The sequence below is a fragment of the Magnolia sinica genome, chromosome 10, assembly GCF_029962835.1.
Source record: "Magnolia sinica isolate HGM2019 chromosome 10, MsV1, whole genome shotgun sequence".
Lineage (NCBI taxonomy): Eukaryota > Viridiplantae > Streptophyta > Magnoliopsida > Magnoliales > Magnoliaceae > Magnolia > Magnolia sinica.
This window is the reverse complement of record NC_080582.1, coordinates 63949444-63960836: the sequence shown is the minus strand read 5'-3', so window position 1 is coordinate 63960836 and position 11393 is coordinate 63949444.

Genomic DNA, 11393 nt, shown 5'->3' with positions numbered 1-11393 from the left:
AAAAAAGAAAAAAAAGATATGCCCATATTAGTTACCGTACAAATGGCATGTGGACAAGATCGAAACTATGCATTTAACAAGCCCAATGGTGAATTTGCCATAAACCAAAATTTGCGCTAATTGGATGATCTTGTTGACCATTTAGTGGTGTTGAAATAGACAGCAGAACCTGAATAAGGAGGTGGATGGAACAAAATCGAGACAAGTCTCTATTCCAAATCCGAACCCACCGTATCCTAAACAAGGTGGTTGAGGAATAGAAAGGAAGTGTATGGAAAGCGACCTTCTAGGCACAACAAAGATTAAAAGAGTTGCTTCATGTGGTTTAAGTTCGGGCACCATTCCTCTGAATGTCCAAACGCACCCCAATATTTGCTTCCAGACATAAAGAGAAGTTACCCTTTGTTTGGTTGCCTACAACTCAAATAACTTTCATTTGCGGACCCTAATAAGTCAATGTTAGGAATCTAACCAATACGCCAAATGCCCTAGGATTAATGGAACCCGTCAAGCTAGGCTCTTCAAACCATTGGGACCCTAACATTTTACCATGCTCTGCAGCAGACATCAGCGGCAGCCCACTCTGCTGCAGCACTCAGTTTGGCCTTTTCTCCAAGTAGCCCTTCACCTGGAGAGGGCATGGAGGTGAGGGCATGGTGGCTGAACTTTGGTTATTCAGATAGCCCTTTTCCACCTTAACACGACATGATGGCTGCACTCTTGTTCTCCAGGTAGCCCTTTCCATATCATAGTGTCTTTCACTGTAGTTGTTTGGGTTTTCCTTTCCACAGGTTGCCCCTTCCATGACTCAAACACAGGACGTCGTGTTGGCCTTTATACAGTTGTTAAAAACAGATCTGAATAGGCCAAAAGCCCCAAAACTGATGAAACACGTCAAGCTAAGCTCTTGAAAACATTGAGATTTACCAGTCAACCACATGAGAATCTCTCCCACGTTTTAAAATGCAACTTTAGTTTCTACTTGGAATAGAAACCAGCAAATAGTGATCTGAAAGCGTTAAATAGTATTTCAAGTCGATGGTATTGCGCCATCCAAACAATGAAACATTTCAAATACTTGGGCGACATAGTAATTAGGTATATAGCAATTCAGGGGCTCTCCAAACGCACCCTTAAAATATGAAAATCTCCAATACCCGTGAAAGGTTCAAGAGACGAAGGTCCAATCTATGTAGTTACTTGGGTACCATCTTTAAAACAAGCCACAAAGTGATAAAATCAGGATTTTTAGTATCAGAATTCAAATCAAAATTAGGGTTTATTGAAGACGGTTGGTACTAAATCATTACCAAATATTTAAAAGAAAAAATGATTTATCAAAAGCATAGTGAGGATAGGAAATGCAAATGAAAAAGTATTGAATTTGGGTACAGAGAAGAATGCGAAGATAACGAGAACATACCTGAGATTGGATTAGACGAGGTAGGAGCGTGTTGAAGACGCCTCATCGGGTATGAAACGGGTTTCGCGCTCAAATTGAACAGGCCATTTGCAGACATGCCCGTCTGGCACCCTCGACACGTTTAAAAGATCATAGCTATTCATCGAATGGATCTGGTGGGTGAGCATGCCGTGGCCCAAAAAATAAAATACATGCATCTTGCCATTACTCGGGCGCAGTTTGATCCGCCGACGTTGGTGGATCCCTAATTGTGGGGCCCATTGTGACGTATTTTACTTACATCCGCACCGTCCATCCATTTTGACAGCTCATTTTAGGCTTAATCCCAAAAATGAAGCAGATCTAAATCCTAGGTGGACCATACCACTGTAAACAGTTGTTATTGAATCGTCACCATTAAAAACTTCAGGGGCCACCGGAATTGTTATTTCCATCCAGCCTGTTGATAAGGTCAGAAAGACCTGAAGAGACCACACAAATATCAGCTTCGTAAAATATAAAAAAAATAAATAAAAACTTTTGTGGCCCACGAAAAGCTTTTAATAGTACAGTACTATTGTTTCCTTAATTATGGTCCACCTGGGATTTCAATCTGTTTAATTTTTTCCATGCCCTAAATGAGTTTTTAAAACAGGCTGACGGCCTGATATATAAGGCTTTATTTGGCACCATAAATTTGAAATACCCGATTAGAAATCCTCTAAATTTAAAATACCCTGGATTTGGAGTCCTCTAATTGTATTTGGCACCTTGGATTCAGAATCCAGGTAATCCCAAGTACTTATGCATAGTATATTTACACGGGTCTAAATTAATTATTAAATCAATTTTAATATTTCTAATTAATGTACATATATAATGTTTAACACAATGGTTGTAATAAGCTCGTTGAAATATATACCGTCGCCGAAAATAATAAAATTCGAAGTCTCGGATGGGCCACAAGAACAAGATCACATTCGATCGACTAACTAATGTTTTTTAACCATTGATTTACGTAGATAATGTTTGGCTGGGGCAAATTATCCTATTAAAGTAATTTTACTGATGCGGTTGATAATATGATTGTTTTGGAATATCATTAGTGGGCCATGTGCACAATATATTAGTAGCGTAATGACACACATGTTACACATGTGACTCTTGGAAGAATTTTTGATATAATCTCAGATTTCACGTGGATTTCAAACCCTCTCTTTGTTGGGATTTGAAACCGATTTGATACCCCCTTACTTTATGGTGCCAAACATGTTGAGGGATTTGAAATTCCCTTAAATCCACCTAAATTCATGGTGGCAAATGCCCCAAATCCATGGTGTAAACGTGGGATTTGAAATACATGGTGAAAGCTTGGATTACATCTAAAATCCTTTCAAGACTTACATGTGTAACATGTATGTCACTAACTATTAATTTATTGGGCACATGGCCTATTGATGATATCCTAAAACAATTAAATTATCAATTGTATCACCATAATTACTTTAATATGATGATAAGTGTTGTCGAAACATTGTTCATGTAAATCAATGGGCAAAAATCATTGGTTAGCCACTCGGATATGATTCTGTGCTTGTGGCCCATTTGAGACTTGGAATTTCATCATTTTTGGACAAGTATATATTTTAGCGGCCTTATTACAACCATTGTGTCAAACATTATATACATTCAGAAATTAAAAATATTAAAGTTGATTTAATAATTAAGTTCAAACCCTGTAAATATGTCATGCATAGCTACTTTTGGACCAAATGGGATTTCAAATCCAGGTGCCAAACACAATAGAAGGATTTCAAACCGCGGAAGTTTCAAATCCATGCTCCCAAATAGGCCCTAAGGTATGCACATCAAAGCGAGCCCTACAGTTCCAGATCCCAGCCACATGGGTGGATCCCCCGGATCCATTGAAATGGCACCCCCCATTACCCAGGGTTACAGGAATCGCTATGATCTAGAAGTTGATTGTGTCCCATACCACCTAGATGGAATAAGATATGAGCACTGTGAGGCCACCATGGTGTGTGGGTTTTATCCACGTTGTTCATCTATTTTTTGAGATCATTTTAGCATATGAGCCCCAAAACGACACAGATCTAAGGCTCAAGTGGACCACACACATGGTATTAAGCACTTACTTTTAAAAACTTCTTCGGGGCCACATAATTTTTTAATCAAGCTGTCACTTGTCTCCTCTTTGAGGTCTATGTGACCTTAATACGACCTTATAAATAAGTTGGATGGTAAATAAACATCACTGTGGGACCTAAGAAGATTTAAACAGTAAGTGCCATTATCACAGCTATTTCATTTGGTGTGCTCCACTTGAGCCCTGGATCTGCGTTATTTTTTGGCTCATATCTTAAAATGATCTGGAAAATGGATGAACGATGGGCCCTACAGAGCCCCTGCTTTGATCCATTCCATCGAGGAGGGGCAGGACGCAATCCGCTTCCCTATAAGCCAACAAGCTCTGTGGGGTCTACTGTCGATCCGTTTTGCAGCTCATTTCAGGACATTATTAGATCCAAAACGCAAGTGGGCACACCATAAGAACAGTGGAGATGGAAACCCCACCGTTTAAACCTTCTTTGGTTACCATGATGTTTATATGCGACCCGACCAGTTCATAAGGTCTTTCGCGCCTGGATGAAGGGAAAACACAAAATCCAGTCTGGTCCAAAAGTCCTGTGCGCCCAAGAAGATTTCAATGATGTTCATTCAATCCTCACTGTTTCTTTTAGTGGGCCCACTTGAGTTTCACACCGGACAAAGGGAAAACTTCTATGGCTCCAAGAAGATTGCAATGGTGCTTGGAGTTTAATTTGAATCTATCTTATAGTTGGGATCATGTAAAAAATGACTCGGCAGGATCCACCCGTACCTAAATTCCAAAGAGCATGCGTTGCCCACCAGATGGATTCTCTTGAGACTGATGAGAAGACCATCTTGAGTATACATGCCATATCCACGACAGCACCATCTGATAAGTAGCCTGGGATTCCTCGCACGTGTTCCATCTGGCGTGCGTGCTCGGAATGTGAGGACGAGTCTCGACCCATGACGGAATTCTCAAGTCCAAGCCTCATGGTGAAACCATCCGGCCATTTCGGAAGAGACTTTGCTTAGGGCTCCTCCGGGGTTGCTTCCAAGAAATGTTGGATTAATTTTTAATAAACAATTTCAATTGATTCTTAATCAGCAATTGTTTAGAATTGTTTATTAAAATTTGCCTATTTTCTTATTAAAATGTTTAATAAACATATAAGAAAAAAAATCAAGGCCACCACATGATTTTGGAGGTTCATGAAAAAGTTTGTTCTTTGTTTTCTTCATTGGCCCCCACCGCTTTGGATATACACCATCTAACCTGTCTCATGCATGAACTCTGCCTCAGTAAGGGAATGCTCCAAAAATTAAGCCTATACTATCGTTAGGTGGGGCCAAGCTAAACTATAGAAAACAACGAACATCCATGCAAAATCCCCCAAGCTCATGGAGTAGTTCTAGATCAAACTAATTTCACCGCATCACATTCTCACACCGGGCAAAATGCATGACATATTGGATGTGATATACACACTTTGGTGGCCTTATACTCGTGAATATAAGATAAAGTATTCATGAGTAATACTCAGGTTTGCCGAATGAATGATCATGAAGATTTGCTCCTCTTTATCAATTGGTGTTTCATCCAAGTGGTCATGGCCCACCATCGTTTGACATACATAGACAATGATGTCACTTCTCATCTTTAGGCAGCAAGATCTACTCTGTTGGGTTTTGCATTTAGATTGTATGCTAGTCGATCAATGAAGGCTTGGAAAAGGTGTTCACAGGTCATTATCATGTGGTAGTCCAAGGGCCTGTATCAATATAAAGACTCACCTTCCAGTGACTTCTCAAATAATCAAATCAGTGCCCCATCATTACCTACCACTGCATTAAGCTCACCATAAAATGCTTTTAAGTGAGTTGTATGATACCTCATACCATCATACTTTTGGAACTTTGGTACCTCAAAGTTAGGAGGCACCTTTGCATCAAAAAAGGGACAAATATTCCTAAATTTGGAGGACAAAAGCTCCACCCTATGTTACTTCTACGACTGGGCTTTCTTGGCCCTAAACTACTCTTCAAATTGCCCTCAGAGCAGCTCAACTTCCGATAGGGGAGATCGAAGGGGTTTTTCCCCTTGCAATGTGTGCTGCCTCCTCCTCATAGTGGTCGATTTCATTGACTCCCCTTTGACTCATGCTTAGAGTAGGTTAAATCTTGTAATTGCTCCCATTTGGGAGAGTTTGTTGGACTAGTGTTGAGATATGATGCTACTAGGTAGGGGTGCACACAGGTCGGTTTGGTCCGGTTCTGGGGCTAAAACCGGACCTAAACCGTTCCTAACGATTCTAGGAAAATAAAAAACGGAACTAGATCGTTTGCATCTTAGAATTGAACCGGAACTGGACCGTAAAAACTGGTTCGGTTCCGAATCGGTTCTACAGTTCTGGCCAATGTGGAAAACAGGGATCAAAAGAGAGAGGGAGGGAGGGAGGGAGGGTGTCACGCCCCAAACTCGGAAACCGGGCTCACAAAATTTTCGATCGCTGAATCTGGCACCGACAGCCTCCATAGTACCCCATTCTCGGCTACCGGCACCCATACACCAGGTTCCGATCTTGGGATGCTACAAGGAGGATTTCAAATCATCAGTTTAACTGTAATGAGCATAACAAAAAGCATAACCCACAAACAGTAACCACAAGAACACCATCACAAAATCCACTATGATCAAAAACTTTTGAGTACAATGCGTGTAAAAGGAAAATATAAGGTGATGATAATAACAGGAACTCCAAAAGCTCGATTGTGCGCTCCAACTCTAACGAGGCTACGGCTGCGTCCTGAGATCACCTGCACGCATCAGTCGTGCATAAGTTTATACAAAGCTTAGAGGGTGGTGTAAGTGTGTGCGCAATATAAGCGTGCTCAGAATGCAAGGTCAGAGTAATGCGGAATCATGGTGATGAGTACATGAATGCAATCAGCTGCACCAATGCCATGCGATGCAAAATGCAAGTCAAGCATGTCAATCCTTATCCACATATCAATGCAACTCCTCACTAGAGCATCAAATCAGTGCGGTTCTCAGTCTGGATAATCACCGGGGTCAAGTACACTCTACGCCAGCTTGCCGTCCCTATCTGGATGCACAACTGGGAGGGTGGAAGAGACCTCACTATCTGTCTGCCAATATCGGGCCCGGCTCATCGATAGCAGACCGATTCCTCAAGCTGTTCAAACTCAACCTAGAAATTGCCCCCTCACTCATGCGGGTAAGGTCACACCCCTTTCCAACTGACCACGACACAGTGGGAGACGCGGCCTACTGGTTTACGGCCCTCGCGCGCTCGTGTATCCACTCGGTCTTGACATTGGAGTCATCCTCTGGTACCATCGGGTTTAGGGATTTTCACCCAGGGACATCTATGACGCCTGTATGCTAGAACCAAATATTTTCGATATCCAATCCTGCCATCTACGATGTGTCTATGGGGGCTATAGCCCTGGTGTCACTAGGGCATACGATAATCACAATCACACAATGCAAGTGCATGAATCATACTATCAGACATGCAACAATCATACGCATACCGAGTGCTCATGTGGGGCGACTCTGCCTATCAGGGAGCCCATAGACGATCTACCCGAAGGCATATGCTATGATCAGTCACTTCTCATATCAGGCATACATATGATGCGTATGATCATAAATCATGGATCTATACTAAGCATGTTATGTGATAATGGACTCTTTTCATAACGAAGATGGGCCTAGACGGCCTACACACTACAAGTATGGGCCTATTAATGGGCCTTAGGGAGAGTGACAATGCGGACATTTAACCGACATCATCCTTTCAATGTGGACGTCAAACCATCATTGCTCCCAAGGCATAACCCACTACAATAGTCAACACATGAACCATGGTAGAATCACGTTGTGATGGGCCTTATGTACATCCCATTGGGCCTCGACCCATGGGCCTTCAATATATCAAATGAACCTCAAACCATGGACTCATATATCTCAAGTGGGCCTTAGTGGGCGGCCACAAATACATTAAGATGGGCCTCAACAAATGGCCTTATACAAATCAAAGTGGGCCTTAATAGACGGCCCACAAATACACCAAGATGGGCCTCAACACATGGCCTTAAAATAATCTCCAAAATGGTTGGACAGTTTGGATGAAACACACGCATCATGATGGATCCCATAGGGATGGAGAAGTGGTCGGCATAGACGAAGTACATACCTTATGGTGGGGCCCACACTAAAGGAAAGTGTAGATTACGATTCATGCCTTAGTGGGTCTCATATGGGGCCCACCATAATGTTTATATTCCATCTAGCCCATTGATAAGGTCACTCAGACCTGGGGGCCACAGTGATGTTTATTTCTCACCCAACCTATTGATAAGGTCACGTGGACCAGGGTCCACTATACTATTTATTTGCCATCTAATTGTTCATAAGGTCACGGGGACCAGGGGGGTAGGGCCCACAGTGATGTTTGTTTACCATACAACATGTTCATGAGGTCACGTGGACCTTGGGCCCACCGTGATATTTATCTATCATCCAATCTGTTTATAAGGTCACGTGCACCAGGGCCCACGGTAATATTCATTTGCCATTCAAACTGTTGATGAGGCCACCCAAACTTAGGGCCCACCGTGATATTCATCTGCCATCTAAACCGTTCATGAGGTCATTGGGACCCAGGTGAAGTGGAAAAACAAATTTCATTTTGATCCAGAACTTTTGTGGCCCAAAAAGGTTTCAATGGCAAATGTTTAATCCCACTATTTCCTCTGTAGTGGGCCACCTGAGCTTTGGATGAGGCTGATTTTTGGATGGCCCACAGCCAGGGAGGGGGGCCAACGAATGGACGGCGTGGATGTGCAAAACACACATCATGGTGGGAGCCACGGCTGGAAGTGGATCCAGCCCGTCCGCCCTCCCACTGGCGTCTCTAACAGTGGCAGCAGCAGGCGCTGCTGCCTAAACTTTGTTTTTTTTTGAAAAAACAATTTTTCTGCAAAATCTCCTATGTGGGGCCCGCATCAGATGAATCCACTCCAGCCATTGGATTCTACGGTTCAAGACCGACCAAATGAGTCCATTATGCAGCCTGTTTTGGGCGAATAGAAGTTTCAAGGTGTGTTTTAATGGTATATACTACTATTCCCCATGGTATGGCCTGCCTGAGAATCGGATTAGCCTCAAATTTCTACTCAACGCCTAAAAACACGTGGGGAATGGGATGGACAGTGTGGATTGGATTCATATATCAAGGTGGGGCCTGCAGGGGCAGCCCACCCTAAAAGCTAAAATTTTTTTGTTAGCTTGTCAGTACACAGCCATGTTAGTACGCACTCCATGTTAGCCAGGCGTCCAGTGTCTTTGGACGCTGGACGGCATGATACACATCATTGTGGTGGGTCTCACATAATCGTATCCCACATATCAAGGTGGGTCCCACGTGAACGTGGCCCATCTGATTTACGTCAAGCTGATATTTGTATTTTTCCTTCATTTCAGCCCGCTAATGGGTTGGATGACGTAGATCCCACATTCATCTAATGGGTCCCACATGAACTATATGATTCATGGTGGGCCACACTTACCCTCTTCATCATCATTACCATTCAATGAGAGAGAGAGAGAGATACGGTGAGACAGAGGGACCCCGCCACTATGGGCCCCTCTTGATTAAATCACATACAACAAAATGGGTCCCACCAACAAGTAGGCCCTAAGTTAAGAAATAACGGTGAATCACCCACCTTATCTTCCTTCTTCTTGGTCCCTTAGACTCCAATGCTCCTTAGCTCAACTTTTAACGGTGGATGATGGACTTTTGATGGTGTGGATGAAAGATGAGAGGGTGGGCCACACTTGTGGTTTTTGGAAAAATTTGGGAATGCTTGGACGTGTGAAATTTTGTTGCTTGGAAGAAAATGAGGGAGAGAGAGAAGTAATGGGTGATAAGAGGTGATGGAGTGATGGGTGATGTAAGGAGAGGTGATGGGAGGTATGGTTTGGTTTGAAAATTGGTAAAAGAGGGATGGGTAGGGAGAGAGAGAGTTGACTTATGGAAAAGAGAGAGATGGGTTGCATGTACTTGACTTGTACTTGAGGTATGTAGTGTACTTGATTGATTGATTGATCGATTGATGGGACATATCATAGAGATTCTCTCGATAATCGTAACGTGCGACGTTTCTTCAGAATGAACGCAGGTCCACATCTCCTAACCTGGGTATCGGTTCGGTGCGCAAGTCACGACATTGGAACCGCGGCGACGGCGCGGTCGCTATGATACAAGTTTCAGTTCGAGCTGACTTCGGTATGCGGGACCTGATCTAGGATCGCGCGCAATCGTCAGATACGGTGTGAAGGTTGCCGAAATTTGACCGGAAGGACCGCGGAAGCTAACGGAATGGTACGGACTAGGATACGGGTCTTACAAAGGGGGAGAGAGAGAGAGAGAGAGAAAGAACTGACAATTCTACGGTTTTGGCTAATGTGGAAAACAGAGATTAAGAAAGAGAGAGAGAGAGAGAAAACTAGTGAGAGAGAAAGAGCCAGGGAGAGAGAGAGAGAAAACCAGTGAGAGATAGAGAGAGAACCGACGAGACAGAGAGAGAGAGAGGAGCGACTGGCGATGGCCGGTGGGCAGACAGTGGGCAGAAGGTGGCTATCCTAAATAGGTTTGAAAACCCCTTATAAGTGTCCTTCATATCCTTTCGTAATGCTCCGTTAAGCTAAATTTGATGCCATTTCATGGAATTTTCTATGACCATGCGAAGTATTGTCTTCATTTAGAGGTATTTGTTCCTCCATAATTTGAAAAATATCTTAATAATAACTCCAATTTTCTAATAGCTAATAAATCCTTATTAAATAAAACTACTTGTGCGAATCATCGCATTTATACACCAACACTGCCATACTCCCTTTCATCTATTATGACACTAGTTAGTAACCCCATTTTACATGGTAGGAAGGATCATAAGCTAATTGTGCCTAATTACACATAATCCTTGCTATAGTGCCTTTATGAGAGGTTATTCTTGTTATCTTTTATCCATACAAATTCATCTGCACATAAGGGGACCTACATGCACGTCAATCGTGCCATTAGGGACTTACATATGTAGCGATCGTGGCTAATCAAGTGCACCCCACCATGCGTATGTGATATCCACCCCTACCATTAGGTGTGTCATTCCATTTTAAACTCAAACCCAAAACTAAGAATAATCCATGATTTAGGTTAGGCACATAAAAGGAAATGGTTGGGAGGGAACGCCCAACCTTGATTTCATCGGGTCCACCTAAATTGCAAAACGATTGGATTTTGGGCCATGGGCCTAACATGGGGTGACTCATCTAATGTTAGGAGTGGGTGCACGATGGCTGTTCACAGCCCCAAGTGTAGAGTTGTGATGTAGTAATAATCTCAGTAAGACCGAGGTCGAATCCACATAGACTAATCTTATGTGTATTCTGAAAGTAACTAGAATCAGAAGTAAAAGAAGATCTAAATCTAAATCTGGAATATAAGGAAGTAATTGTGAGGTGTTTAATTAAAACTTAAGAATTCAAAGGTGGGAACTAGGGTTTCCAGGGATCCACTTGCAACTATCAGGATGTTTCCTTATTTGATTCAAGGAACTCAATTGAAATTAGAGTCTTATCCTATCCAATTGGAAGATATATCGATAAACTCATATCTAAACTTCCATTGACCTAATTCTCAATGGATGAGAGTTGTGAGGATTAGAAGTGATTCCATCATCTAACCATGCCCTGGAGATAATGGAAAACAATAGGATAAACTGATCCCACAACCAAACATAAAAGAATTGTGAAGGTTATAAGAGATTTGATCACCTAACCATG